The sequence below is a fragment of the Urocampus carinirostris genome, chromosome 6, assembly GCF_059441175.1.
Source record: "Urocampus carinirostris isolate Australia breed hairy pipefish chromosome 6, RoL_Ucar_1.0, whole genome shotgun sequence".
In the NCBI taxonomy this organism is placed as follows: Eukaryota; Metazoa; Chordata; class Actinopteri; order Syngnathiformes; family Syngnathidae; genus Urocampus; species Urocampus carinirostris.
This window is the reverse complement of record NC_142354.1, coordinates 24,294,778-24,309,488: the sequence shown is the minus strand read 5'-3', so window position 1 is coordinate 24,309,488 and position 14,711 is coordinate 24,294,778. Positions and strand designations below refer to the sequence as shown.

The 14,711-nt window shown below is 40.6% G+C and overlaps 1 protein-coding gene and 1 long non-coding RNA gene across 8 annotated transcripts in view; one reads left to right on the top strand and one right to left on the bottom strand.

The window, feature by feature from the left end:
- Nucleotides 1–14,334, bottom strand: part of LOC148364317 (G protein-coupled receptor 22) — a 34,474-nt gene extending 20,140 nt beyond the window's left edge. Inside the window, exons 1-2 of one of the 4 annotated variants that reach the window (XM_088338381.1) lie at nt 14,186–14,328; nt 13,969–14,111 (exon numbers count right to left, since the gene is read on the bottom strand). The gene's annotated coding sequence lies outside the window, so the exon portion shown is untranslated. Of the gene's footprint in view, nt 1–1,240; nt 1,337–2,155; nt 2,284–13,968 lie in introns of those variants that run through there. The other 3 variants (XM_088338382.1, XM_088338380.1, XM_088338383.1) reach the window with 3 other exon arrangements.
- LOC148364316 (uncharacterized) overlaps nt 1–14,711 on the top strand; it is an 81,951-nt gene that overhangs the window by 24,919 nt on the left and 42,321 nt on the right. The window contains exon 3 of one of the 4 annotated variants that reach the window (XR_015850744.1): nt 1,057–1,085. The exons of 2 other annotated variants lie outside the window; for them this stretch is intronic. This is a non-coding gene — a long non-coding RNA (uncharacterized LOC148364316). Of the gene's footprint in view, nt 1–1,056; nt 1,086–13,938; nt 14,331–14,711 lie in introns of those variants that run through there. One more of the 4 variants, XR_015850741.1, reaches the window with a different exon arrangement.

Here is a 14,711-nt window from a genome sequence, read left to right as displayed (position 1 = left end):
AAGGCACTCGGTCCACGGAGCATCATTAGCATCTGACAGCCTGTTTGATGGATTTCATTTAGTTGCACCCTTCATTAACACACGCTATATGTGGCGATGACGTCCCTAGCCTGTAATTTTGTCAATACACTTGCTGCCCATCAATAAGCTCTAATCAAAGCTGCCTTGCAATCACACTCCTTTAAAACGGGAGGAAATCAAGACAAAGTGGAAACCATGCTGAAGTCACAGTCAGTGCGAGCGGCGGTGGCCGTGGTGATGATGATGATGATGACACTTACTTAGACAATAAGCCTATGATCAAGAGGAAGCACGTGCTATACATCTATCATGCTGGCAACGACTCCCACGTTCCTTCTGCTCACTTAAAGAATAGATTGTGATGGTCCCTCAGTGTTCCATTACGCCACCATTTTACACGTACAATGCGACTGTTGCGAAATCTTGGTGCGAGGTCATCTGTCACTTTGGCGCTGGTCTCTAGTTATTTGTGTGATAACAAGCCTCTACACTGCTCTTTTGAAGCCCTCGATAAGCTCGTGTGCAAAGGCTGTAAAAGTCTCACTGCGCCATTTGGCCATGTGTGAACATAACGTTTCTATTATGTATCTTGATATTATTAAAGTCTACTCAACTTTGACTAATCGCTAGAGCTGGGGAAGTATAAAATGATGCCTAAAATTTATGCTCCTATGGTCTAACAATGTGACAGCTCAGACCTTGGATATCCCAGAACTGGGAGTTAATTTTTAAAATAAATACTAGCATGTTGTATTTGTTTGTTTACCATTTTGCATCAGTTAGCTGCTTGATATCTGATTCATGAAAGCTTATTGCCATTGGTTTGCCATTATTTTTCTTGTAGGTGGATGGTTCTGCCATACCGAGTGAAATGAAAGTACATTAGAGAACACATTCCTATACATTGCACATATTTTACCAAAATCAAAGCGGTTCTTGTGCACCACCCTTTCAAAGAAGTCCAAATGCTTGTTGACAATTTTTCTGTTAACCCCCATTCCATCTTTCCTTTTCCCGTCTGTCTGTCCATCTCAGATGCTGGATGCTTTGGGCTATGAGCTGCCGTGAGTATATTTTGTCATCTTTGGCTCCTTTTTCGTCCTCAATCTCATTTTTTTTTGTAAATCGGTATGAAACGTGTGGTTTCATGCACAACAACACACTATATATACAAAATGTATTTTACTTTTCTAATGTCATGACAACTGATAACACTCACCTGGGCCCGCTGGGTGGGCGCCAGCTCCTGATTGGTTCCCCGTCCTACTTAAGCTCAGTCCTTTCACTTGCCTGTTGTCAATCCGTCAGCGAACCTCTGTTTTCACAAAGCAAGCATATTTGACTCTGACTCCCATCTGTCCCGTTTTTCACCCGTCCTTTCCTGATTCCCCTGTTTGTCTCCGGCTACTACCCGGTTTTTTACCCCGACCACGTTCTGGTCTCCCGTCCCGGCTAACAACCAGTATTTCCGTCTACTACTCTTTGATCTCCCGCTCCGGAAGATCCACTTCGGCATTCGGAACATGTTCCGATTTCGTGAGCGGCTGGCTTCCCGCGTCGTGGGCGGTGCCTTTTTTTCTATATTTCAATATACGTTATTGAAATATTAACGTTACACATCTGGGTCCTGCTTCTGTTCTGGTCGTGACATCTAAAAGGTGAAGATCTATAAAAATAATTTTAATGATCAAATTCATTAAAATTGTGTTAAACCACCTGCACCTAGCAGGTGTACAGTTTTGTCTATATTTAGCCACCAAGTTTTCAAGGCAATGAAAGAGGCTTCTTCACAAAAGAAATCACCATGTGTCAAATTTATACAAGAATGCATGTGCATTTTTTATTCAACCCAATTAAAAGCTCTGAACAGAAGATCAAAAACTAATTATGGCTTTTTATGTAAACTCTTGGTAATGATAAACTCCAGGTAATGATAATAAATCTTGATTTCACGCTAAGGTCTCTCTGTCCCACAATTATTTGTGTACTATGGCTGCCTTTATTTTCTTTTTAAACACGTGCTTTCAATGTTCTCTCTCAGATCGTCTTCTCAGGTTATAGCTCTAAAACTTGTGATATCCATATTTGAGTGCAATACTCAGTGCCCACAAATGCCCAATCCCAGAACACTCACCGTATTCCCGCACCTAAAATTGATTTTCGGAGCTGTTATATTTAGGCCGATGTTATGTAACACTGCTAAGAATATGCACAGAAGGGTAGAGAAACAAGCAGGGGGTCAAAAAGAGGCACAGCAAGAAAAGATGTGACAAGAGAGGAGTAAGTGGAACTGATGAGGCAGGTTAAAATGATTAAGCTGTTTTGTTCAACGAGGCAATTAGTACTCAATTATCGTCATTTATCTGCACCAGACAGGACATTGTTGGGCGAGAGGTTGAGCGCAGTCTGCAGGTGTTTCTACTTTTTCTCCCTAATGATTGATGGAGGTCGAATTTCAATGAGAACACTTGTTCTTTATTTTACCATGAATAAAACAGAAATGTTGAAACAGTCGCAGTTTCATATGCACGAGCATGCTACATCTACTGACGAGGATCAACTATCTTCTATTTATAAAACTTTGATTTTGAATTTAAAACAAACCTCCGTGGAAGGGGAGGAAATGCGTGAAAACAAAATCATGATCTCTATAAATAGAAAGAGCATGTAAGAGCTTGTATCTGGGGCTTATTTTACTGTTACTGCAGCCCTTGGCTGCTAGCTGCATTAGCGAATCAATTTCATGGCCAGCTTGGTTTTCTTCAAACAAAAATGGTGATTACATTTTTGCCAAATCACCTGACCGTCCCAAATATTTCTTGTTCTGTTTTTCTCAAGTCATTTATATTTTCTTATATAAAACCCATTCCGTGGGTTTCCTCCGGGCATTCCGGTTTCCTCCCACATTCCAAAAACATGCATTTTAGGTGAATTGGCCGGTCCAAATTGTCCCTAGGTGTGAATGAGCGAGTGAGTTGTCTGTCCCCGTGTGCCCTGCGATTGGCTGGCAACCAGTTCAGGGTGCCCCCTGCCTACTGCCCGATGTTTGCTGGGATGGGCTCCAGCACCCCCGCGACCCTACTGAGGATAAGCGGTGCAGCTAATGAGATGAGATGAGATGAGAAAACCCATTCCTTAAACCGGACGCTTCTTCTATCAATTTCAAGTGATTGCTGTGTTGTACATTTATTGGTCAATTTAGGAATGATCCCATTGTTTATATCACAAAATAGAGAACATTTACAGATTATTTTTCTCTTCTCCTCCTTACTCTCTAGCAAAAATTCAGTCCATTAAATCTGAGACAAATAGGCATGTTCAAATGTAAATTTATGAAATGGGATCAGAAGTGATAAGCCTGAACAAGCGAGCCATGAGCGCCCAACAAGGCCCAGTGAGAGCCTGTGACAGGGCTTGGCTAACCAAAATGTTTAAAGAGCCATATTGGATCCCCCACCCCCCAAAAAAATGTCTGGAGCCGCAAAAAAATAAGAGCCTTCCTAGAGAAATCCTATCTTTTTCCATTATCAAACATTTTTGAAAAAGTACCAGGGATTCACTAGGGAGTGCCAAAGAGACGCATCGGGCTCCAGAACCGCTGGTTTCTGACCCACGCCCTGGCCTGTGCACAGCCGCAAATTTCTCCAATTTCCTCACACCAATTTCCTCCCACAAACACATATTATCTTTGAGCAAGACATTACCTTTGATCAAATATTATAATGCTTCATGGATGTGAATGTAAATAGTTGTCTGTGGTTCTGTACGTGCCTATAGTATAAGACAAGATAATCTCCAGTGCACCTTCAATTTGAATGATGGAAAATGTACATGTTAAAATTATCGACACTATCCACTGTGCGGCCCATATTTTCCCCCAGTATTTAAACAAATGAAGCCCATCCCGACAAACGAAGCAAGGAACTAATGAAAAAATGAGGCTAGCATAAAGTCGTTCATTGCGTATTCAGATAGTTACATAATGTAACGCCAGTATAATTAAACGCACATTTTTAAGGGAAATCACTCCTGATTATGGAGGACAAGCACAATCACTACCAGCCATGACGAAAAACAAACGTCTTTAATTACGTTAAAAATGCAGTTTGATTTGTCTTCAGAGAACATTTTGATTCTTACTCACAGTTCGTTTTCATTTCAAAAAACTGCCTGAAAATACAATTTTGGAAAAAATACAGCTGTGCTATGTGCTGGATTTCTGTCGAGCTGAGTCCATAAAGTGTTCATATGGGCGCAAGCATGCTTGCCTTGCTATTGATAGTCAATTTCAGCCAGCTCACCACGCTACGCTCATCTGATTTATCGCTCGGACTCTTCTGTAGATTGCCTCTTTGGGTGTCTTTTGTTCCTTTTTTTTTTTTTTTACTACCGGTCCACCTGTTTTTGTCCCACTGCGTAGAGATCTCTTTCACCTTCTCATTTGCACTTGCCGGGACTCTCCAGAGAGGCGTGCTGTTTGCTAAACAGGCTGTAGCGTGCTGTTAATTTGACAACACAAACATGGAATAGGAGAGTTTTGGGTTTTGTCTATTTCACACCCAAAATAAGTGAGACTGTCTTGTGTTATATCTTATAGTTATTTTAAAAAATGCCTTTTCGTGTCTGTAAACACACCAGATCATCGTATGGATTCGATTAAGATGAAGAACTGTCATCATCTGGTCGCTTTGGTTTTTTCGTATACTATGGGTCTAAATCCTTCCATAAAACCAGATTTGATACAGTTTACGATATGTGGGGAGCAAAAAAAGTTCAAGGACTCTTAGACTGTATTTACGTCTTCAGTTTTCTTTCTGTCCTTGTCAGGCAATTTCAGCTGTCATGTCCGTTTGTGTTGCTTGTTGCGCTACTTGATTGCTTGTTTTTGGACTGCTTTTGTTCAGAGAGTTTGTTTGACCCTTGCACTCTTGATAATGAAACCATTTTCCCTTCTCTTTCTGCTTCCCCACATTTGGGTCCCATGTCACCTTCCTTATGTGACATTTAGGTTTTTGTTGTTGTTTTACATATGTTGTTTTACATATGTTGTTAGTGCTGTAAATGTTTTGGCGATAAGACAAAGACGATTCGATACTTATGTCAATACTTTACTCACGTAACATTATTAAGATACAATTTAACAGATTAATCACCCTCAAAACAAGTTGTTTCCCCAAAGTTACTTTTCACAAGAGTACAAAAGGTTATTGGGTGAATACATGGAGTAGTGTTATTCAGCCATCTCTTCACACGGAGTCGATACTGTAATTAGGCGGTATTTTTTTTTTTTCGGTTCCGTACAAACAGCTATCCACGTATTAAATGTTTCAAAAACCCAAGAGGAAAACTTTTCCTTTTCAAAAAGCTTTTTGCATCTGTCCTGCAAAAAAATATCTCACCATTGACTGAACACACCAGTACTCAGCTAAGTGAAGGCTGGCTCTTTCCCCCAGCAATTATAAATGTTGTTACACTTTCTCGGCTTTGTATTTGAATGCCCCTTTAATTTGCTGTCGCTAGGAAACATATTCCACTTTTATTTCTTTGTGGTCAAATGTTTCTATTTTTCCAATGTAAGGCCAAAACAACGTTTTTATCCAGCCAAATGTTGATTTAAAACTGCGCCTGATTACCTGGTGCACCTTATATACACAGCATTTATAACTGTTAGTGCACAAGGTTTTACGGTGTGTTACCATAATTGAGCAATGATAAATGAGCTCGATAATCTTCGCTAGACCAAATCGCAAGACGTTGTTTGCACCGGAATGAGGGATTTTACCACGATGCCATCAGTGGTACAGATGACATACGAAAAGGTATTTGAGCTTATTTTATAATCACAATTTTTTGGGGGGGTGACAGAAACACTGATTTGCATAGCGCATCTCTTAGTTACTCCACGTCACTTGTTTTCTGTTTCTGCCTTTTGCAATGTTATTTATGCACAGGTAAAGAAGTGGAAAACATGTGTAATCTATTAGAACGCAAAATAAAATTCACTATGTAAATAGTTATTTCTGGCGCCGTGAGTAAACTAGTGTGATAATGAGATATTAGCTAATGGATTTTCCTGTGTCATCTGTACAACTGGTGACCTTGTGGTAAAATGCCTTGCACTCATCGCCATGTTCTGAGTTTGAATCGTGTTGCATACAATGTATTGTGATTTAAATCAGCGACACTTATCGACTGATCAATTGTTGAATTACTGTATGCCATAAGTGAGCCCAACGGTGATACACAAATAAACACGAAAGCTCTCAAGATAGGCTCAATTTAATGTGACTTATATTCTATTGTGCCTTATTTATTAAAAATATGTGACCGAAAAATATTTTTAGAGGCGCATCTTATAATCCAGTGCGCCTTTATAGTGAAGAAAATATGACACAGTAATCCCTCACTACTTCGCTTCAGTGATCGCTGTTTCACTGTTTTGTGCATTTAGAATTGAATCGAATTGTCTTTATTGCCATTGATATACACATACCATGCACTGTGTTCAGCAGACAGCTCACAAAAAATACAATCACAGGGCAGAATGTGTGGGTGTGTATTGGGTAGCCGTGACTGTCAGCGTGGACCACTGTGATTGGATGGTGTATGCTATCAGTCAAAAAACGGAGTGGCAGGACAAGTCAATGAAGCCACTCAAACTAACTGTGAAGCACTGCAACAACTTTCTTTTAGTGACTCATTACATTGAAAAGAAATTCATTCATTAAATCAAACTCTGAGAAAGTCAGAAGAGCGTGAAGAAATGGTAATCACCCTGTGTGCAATATCGGGGCTGCAGGTCCGGCCTACTTCTGCTAAGCTACGTGACAACTCTCTCAAGCCACCCCTGCCGAACCTGCATATCACCAACGCCAGACCCATTACCCATGAAGCCGTGGAGCGACAACTCGTAGGAAGTTGTACATTCGGTACTGCTGCATTCTAATCATCGCAGAGATCTGGTTCAATACGAGGAGCCAGCCGTTCTCGACATTGCTCTCTTAGGGGCCGGTCACACAGCCGTTTGCGGCTGAATCACGGCTAAAATTTTGCGGGTTTTTTTTGCCCGTGGTTGCCCGCGATGGAAAATGCGCAAAATTGGCCAACCCGCTGTTCATCGGTGGTATGCCCGCAAAACAGACTCCGGCGACTGTTCCGCTTCCTCATCGCGTCATTTCCGCATAATTTTCTCGGGTATAAAAGCTCCCGAGCCAGTGTTGTGCCCAAATCCGGCTCCTACGCACCCCCCCCCCCTCGCGTGAACGCGCATTCTGCTGCGATCGCTTTTGTTGGAAGCGTGCATTGACGTTGGTGACTTTTTCATCCGCGTTAACAAACGCATTTTGTAGAATACGATCGCACTTTATTGTTTAAATAAACGCGTTATATAGACTAGGATCTCCCAATTGTTATAATTAGCTCGCTTTATTGTTATAATAAGCGTTTTATATAGAATACGATCGCTTTTGTTGGCAGCGCAGCAGAATGCGCGTTCACGCGAGGGGGGGAGGATTTTATATACGGTGTGCATTACCGTTCGATTGCGTTCACAACAAAAACAAAGACGGAATGGTTTAAGTTGTATTACATTCCCAACAAATGCAAGACGAAGTGGTTTTGGTTATATGTTCGCCATTACATTCCCTAAAAGTGATATAAAAGTGAGATAAAACGAGGTAAAAGTGGTTGTAGTAGCGAGGGGATGCAAATCTCGGCAGGGATGTATTTCTCGGCATAACACCGGGCTGTAGAAATCATAACCGCTCAAGACACAGTCCCGTGTGCTCGGCAAATCGCGCTGTATATACGCGGAGAAAGGCGTTTGACCGTCACACGCGTAACACGCTAATTTCACGTAATAACACCGCGATACAGGCGCAGAACATGCTATTACCATGCTCCACCCACGATTACCCGCTGAAATTTCCCGTCCTACCCATGTGTAACCACGCCCTGGCCGCGGCCAGAGCACGTCGTTCTGCGCCATTTCCGCGTCATTACCTCGTGTGCCGCCCGTGGTTAACACGTGCTCAAAGTTTTGAGCAGCTCAAAACTTTTTCGCGCGGCCAACCGCGTGTGAATTTCCGACCGCGAGTAAAGCACTGCTGTATCTCGTCTATATGGCGGTCTCCAAGCGTCCAACAGCGCCCAACAGCGTCTGCTTCACGGCAAAAATTTTCTGGCCGTGGTTCAGCCTCGATACGCCCGTGAAAGGCTGTGTACCCGCGCTCTAAAGAATTGAGCAGCCGCGTGCGAATTTCCGACCGCGTGTTAATCACTGCTGTATCTCGTCTGTATGGCGATCTCATAGCGTCCAATAGCGTCCGCCTCACAGGCAGAAATTTCTGGTCGTGATTCAGCCGCAAACGGCTGTGTGACCGGGCCCTTACTCTGAAAGGAGAAGCCCTTCAGTTTCTTTGTATGTTTGTATAATGACAAAAAGACCATTCAATTAACTGCAATTCTGTATTATTTTGTAGCTCTATTGGTGTTACTTTGTTATAGTAGTATACTCTCAGTTGTATGGGCGTCATTTCAAGGTAAATTTGACCCTCTGGGCTTTTATGAAGGGGCCTCAGTACTTTGCGGATTTTCAGTTTTCGCAGGGAGTTCTGGTCCCCATTGACTGCGATAACTAAAAATCTCCAAGCTTGAAGTAAAACTTAAACTGAATCCAATGCAGGCAGGAGGCTTTATGAGGACTCCTTTGTTTGACTACGGAGCAGCTCTTACATAAATCGGGCACACTCGGGACGCCCCTGTAATCGGCTCAGCGAGAGTCTGGCCAACCACTCAGCACTGTCACGCGTGAAAGGTAGAAAAGGCCCACAAATGTAGACATCGTATCACTTAGCTGGTTTCTGAGAAAGCAAATATGACAGCCGGCCCTCCACGGCGCTGCAGCGTCTGGCTGCAGAGTGACGGGTGGTGGAATATTTCTCTCATGAGCAACATCAAAGACTCTCTATAAATACACGCACGTACACACAACGCAAACTCTCAATGACCTAAATGCAATGTGAATACATCAGCGAAGAGCTAATGGGAAATACTTTATAACCATGTGAGACTCAGAAGGAAGTAAATGAAAAGCAGAAAAATGCGCTGGAGCCTTGGGCCTTTGCTGATATTGTCAATCAATACATTTTGAGTTACTAAAAACTTATGAGAAGGCTCAATTAATGGCGACCAGATTAACTCATTCAAGGCTGGACATTTCTGAAGGCCTACAGAGGTTCTGTAGCCATATAGGCATAGGCCATATCAATAGAAACATTCAACCCTCATCTTCTAAAAAAACAAAGTATATTACTAGCCTTTACCATTGTTCAGTAAAATACAGTTGAACATTCCTAAATTTGTTGAAAATACTCGTTCCCACAAATAAAAAACTGAGAAAAACAGCTTTTGTGAAAGGATGCATTTCAAGCAGAACGTTCACTTTAGTGATTCTTTTGCATTTGTGATACCTCCAATATATAAACAATGCCTTCTATAAGTGGGGGCTCCTGGATGTGGGGATAAACAACTGATCAACACCATTCCTGCCATTTAATGGTGATTTGACATAATGAAATCATTCCCAGCGGCTTGAAACTTACTGATCAGTAGCGCCAAAGCCTTTAGAGGAGTTTTTAAAAAAAAATAAAAAAAAATGAATGACTATTGACGTTTTGGTACGCAGGGACAATGCCACTGGAAACATATTTATACGTTACAGTACAAAATTAGTTAAAGAGCTGAGGTAATTTTTTACTATTGAATCAGGAGAATTGCAAATTTTAGCCACATAAACCTATACATTATACAGATCGGCGGCCTTGTGGGAGGGGCGCCCGCTCCGAGACTGGGAGGTCACTGGTTCAAGCCTCGGCCGAGTCATACCTAAGACTTACAACATTGGTACTCATTGCCTCCCTGCTCGGCGCTCAGCATTAAGGGTTGGAATTGGGGGGTTTGGTCACCTAATGACTCCCAACACAGCAATTGGGTCTAAAATGGCGGCGCCCTGTTTGGCTGCGGCTGCATCGGCTCGCTACAGTTCAACTGTACGGGTTGACATTTCGTTTTGTGTATATGGTTACAAAGACAATAAAAGTAAATTCTATTCTATTCTTTTCTATTCTATAGAGCGTTATTAGTCATTAGGTTTATTGATAAAAATCACAATTTTGTTTGAAAAAATGTGCACTAACAATCTATTATAGTGACCTTGCTTAAGAGCAGTGTGTATTATTTAGCACCTCCTAGTGTTAAATAAAAACTGAATTCATTAAAAAAACATAAACATCGATTTAGATAATCAGCAAAGATACATGAACTGTAATTAAAACGTGTATTTTTCAAATTTTCACATAACATGAGGCTCACCTGCTAAGGATACCCACAAAAAAAAAAAAAATTTTCTTTTGCTAAAACCTTTTTTCTCTTTATTTCATTTTTCTTCTGTCCTTTTTTCTTTTATTTTGTATTTTCATTGGATTTTGATTATTCCCCTTTCCCTGTTTTCTCATGTATTTTTATTTTCTCTTTTTCTCTTACCTTTTCCCTTTCATGTTTTTTCATTTTTCCGTCCTATCTTTCCCACCTTTTCGTATTTCCTTTCAACTTTTCTTCTTTCTTGCTTTTTTATTGTTCTCTTCCTTTTTTATTCTTTACATGTTTAATATTTCTTTCTTTTTCTCTTTTTTCACCATTCTTCATTACTTTTATCTTTCTTTATTCTTTGCCCAAAAAAATAGAGAATCATGTTGCATTTTGGTCACTTTGAAGTTTTTCTCATGCTTTTTAGCACTCATTTTTAGTTCCACTACACGATAAAGCGACATCTAGTGGTCAAATGTTACAGAGACTATCTATAAACATTCAATCAGTATGATCAGTATCTACTGCGTGATTAATATGAATTGTTAAGGAATATCACTTTGGTCCTGTAATTGTGTTAACCTGTAACTGCACACCCCCAAGAAAACACCAAAGAAAAAACATATTTACTGGCAAATTTTAGAAAATAATTAAACATTTTGAATGCTTTTTTAGTGATGAATTCAAATGAAGTTTGACCTATTTCTTTCCAGGTCAAGAGGTACTTCTTTAGAATCTGCCTAAGGAATAATTCAACCTTAAGATTGACACAAAAGTCGTGTTCTGTTTAAACCCATGTACCCCTCTCCCTCATATACACTCAAAAGAATAATCATAGAGTGTGGATGCAAATTTCATATTCATCCTGCATTTATGCCCTAAGACTAAATCCTAGTTTGGATTGACATTCAAAGTGTACGTTGCTATATTTTTCACATGGTTATACTTCATGGGTTACCATATTGAACTTAACCCTCATGTTTTCCTTATTTTAAGGACCATCTTTGTACTTTTTCTTACATGGAAATGTGAATAAAAACAACATATAATTATTATCCTACATTTAATCTAAAAAGTGTTATAACATTTTGAGTTAAATAATATATTGTTGAAGGAATTGTTTTCTGGATTTTTAACTCCACGGTGGTGGGTCATTTTGACCTGAAGACAGCGGTAGGGTTAATGGAGATGGACAAATTGTCCAATGGTCACAATTGCACTTTTACACTTCAGCCAAAATCGTTTTCCTTCATTTTCCATCCCATTCGTCCTCATTAGAGTTACATATAACTGGAGCGCATGCCAATGTTCTTGATTGGTTGCCATGAGCAGTAAATGAGTAATTTGAGTTGAACCTGACATGTTCATGAAATGTGGGTAGGAGAGTTTCGGAAAGAAAATCCCACAAAAACAACACTGGATTGAATCTGGCCTTTTTTTCTTTAAAAAGTGGATTTTTTAATGAAAAGTACAAAAAAAAAACTAAATTGAACCCAGATCTTCTAACTGTCATACAGACATTGCATCCATTAAACTATTTGGTAGCCTTACACAGGGTTTTTAAGGGTCCCTGAAATCCTTGAATTCTAATATTGTACTCAAGGATTGAAAGGCGCTTGAATTTTGGGTGATGTGCTTGTAAATGCTTGAAATTGTTGCCATCTTTCTGAACAAGTCTGATTAAAAATAACGCGTTTCCTCTTCACTTGTGATTAACGGCAGCTGGCATTAGTTTGTAGGGCATTGTCCCGTTAAGAGTCATTGTGCCCTATGGGGCGAGCCGAAGAAGACAGCTGCATGCTATACCTAAACAGATAATTATGAAATGTATATTAATGCAAGGTTGCCATGTCAATTATGGGCCCCGGTGCTGAGGAACGCTCTTCCCCCAAGATTCGATCTGCAACCTCAGTGGAAATTTTTAAATCTAGGCTTAAAACACACGTATATAGCTTATGAATGACCTATAATTCACGTATCTGTGTATTATTTGCAGCCTGGTCATCCAGGAAGGGGGATGTGCGGTCCCTTCTCAAGGTTTCTTCATTTTCCTCATGTTGAGGTTTTTGAGTTTTTCCTTGCCCTCATGTAGGTTTTAGATCAAGGGAAGGAGTAATAATAGTCTGTGGTTTGCAATAAGCTGTGGTCTGTGCAGCCCTTTCTTTGTGATTAAAGGCTGTACAAATAAAGATGACTTGACTTGCCATTTATTATGGGTCATGCAAAAAAATAAGGTTGTGTTTCCCTGTGTTAAATTATAATGGAAAGAACTTCCTGCAACTGAAAATGTAAGCTATATATTACAGTCACCTATATGGCTCAAAAAAAAAATGGGATATACTTGAGATTCAAAAATCATATGAATTGATAAATGCACAGGCAAGATTAAAAATCACATTAGTAAATTGTAAATATATTTGTGACTCTGCAAAATACGTAATCGACACCGGATTTCTTCTTTGAAGGGTACTAGAGAAATTGGAAAAGTGGCTTTGAAATTCCTTAAAACATGCTTGAATTTGGCCATGAAAAAGGCATAGAAACCATGCCTACAGTAAACAATGATTCTTCCACGAAAAACGGAATTAGGAATGTTATTGCTAGGAAACAAAATCTCATATATAAAAAAAAAAGTAAATAGCAATCAATGTAAAGTTGATAAGAGAATCAATGAGGTCAAGGTTTGCATGGGAGGGCTGCTGACAAAAGCAAAACCTGCAGTTTGCGTGCCACCCTCCATGCAGGCAGCTAATTGGGACCTTGAGCGTCCGCGTCATCCTAATGAGATGAGATGCTACTTTGCACCACCCTCCGAAAAAAACACCGTGCACATGGAGCAATTTAAACAATTTCGTCATCACATGCATGTGACACTGGTGGCACGCATTAAAAATCATATCACAAGTCCATGCCATTCCCGATTGAAATGCGCTAATCAGGAGCCCCGTTGTGGTACGTGGAGGTGTGTGATTTTCCCGCAAGGGTAATGGCAATTTAAAGCAATTTGCTGGAGACAATGCTGGAGACGTAATTTGAGGTACTCAATCCTTGCCCCGCTCAAACCCCTAAAAAATGAGTAAACGTGGCCCATTCATATCACAGGTGCCGTCAACAACCTCCACCATTAATGTGTGCCTGTGAAGAATAACACACTTGTATGCCTCATATACTTTATACACTGCAAAGTCTATGAGGGCTTTTTGTACAATCAAACACATTTTTTTGTATTGAAAAACTATAAATAGAGATGTATCCATATACTATATCTATCAATCTATCTATCAATTTATCTATCTATCTATGTCTCTCTCTCTCTCTCTCTCTCTCTCTCTCTCTCTCTCACTCCATCTGTCTCTCTTCCTCCCTTTATTTTCCTCTCTTTCTCTTTCTCTCTCTCTCTCTCCCTCTATATATATATATATATATATATATATATATATATATATATATATATATATATATATATATATATATATATATATGTATGTATATAAAATCTTCGAATGAAGAAAAACTAAGTAAATACATAGTGTTTCATTTTAATGCCTTCAGCCAAATATCAACAGCCTCAAGTCAACTCACCAGTGTGAAGAGCGGGAACTCCGTTTACATCCTACTGCAGGGGTTCCTTCTCCGCTACTGGACCGGGTTCCACTCCGGTGCTCCTCAGGACAGCTGGCTGACAGCCCCCGAAACGTGACCGGTAGAATTTCACTTTATGTGGGCTGTAAGTATTGTATAGGTAGGATGTAAGGAAGGGTGTGGAGGGTCATCCACCAATGCAGCACACAGGTACAACCTCTCCGTCACAGCGTTGAAATTCCACTCTCTACGCTCCAGTTCATCACTGTACCGCAGCACACTTTCCTCCGCATCCCACACACGGACCGCTTCCGTTCCTGAGCAGTTTCTCAAATACGTTGATCTGCAGAAGGATGGAGTGAAGGAGGGAGGGATGGAAGGAGGGAAGGAGGATGGAGGGTGTTTGTTGGAAGGGGGAGGAGTCAGGGATGCGGGAGTAGAGGGATGAGGGACGGGATCGTGCGCACGAGATGGGGAGAGAGGCAGAGATGCTTTTCACAAGGACGACCTGAGATTCCTCAAGGGTGAACACTCTCAATTCAAGCAGATTTCCCAATTATGTGCACCCCCGCATTTCCCCTTCACTCACACACACGCATCCAGAAAAGAGTCGAGAACATCAGAATTGAGTGTATAGGGAAGCCATATTTTTAAGAGGGATATCATCTTCCTCAGCAGAGCATTCTCCTCTGCGGTGAGCTGCCACTTTGTCACAATGAGCTATGAGCAAGGTCACACTCAGT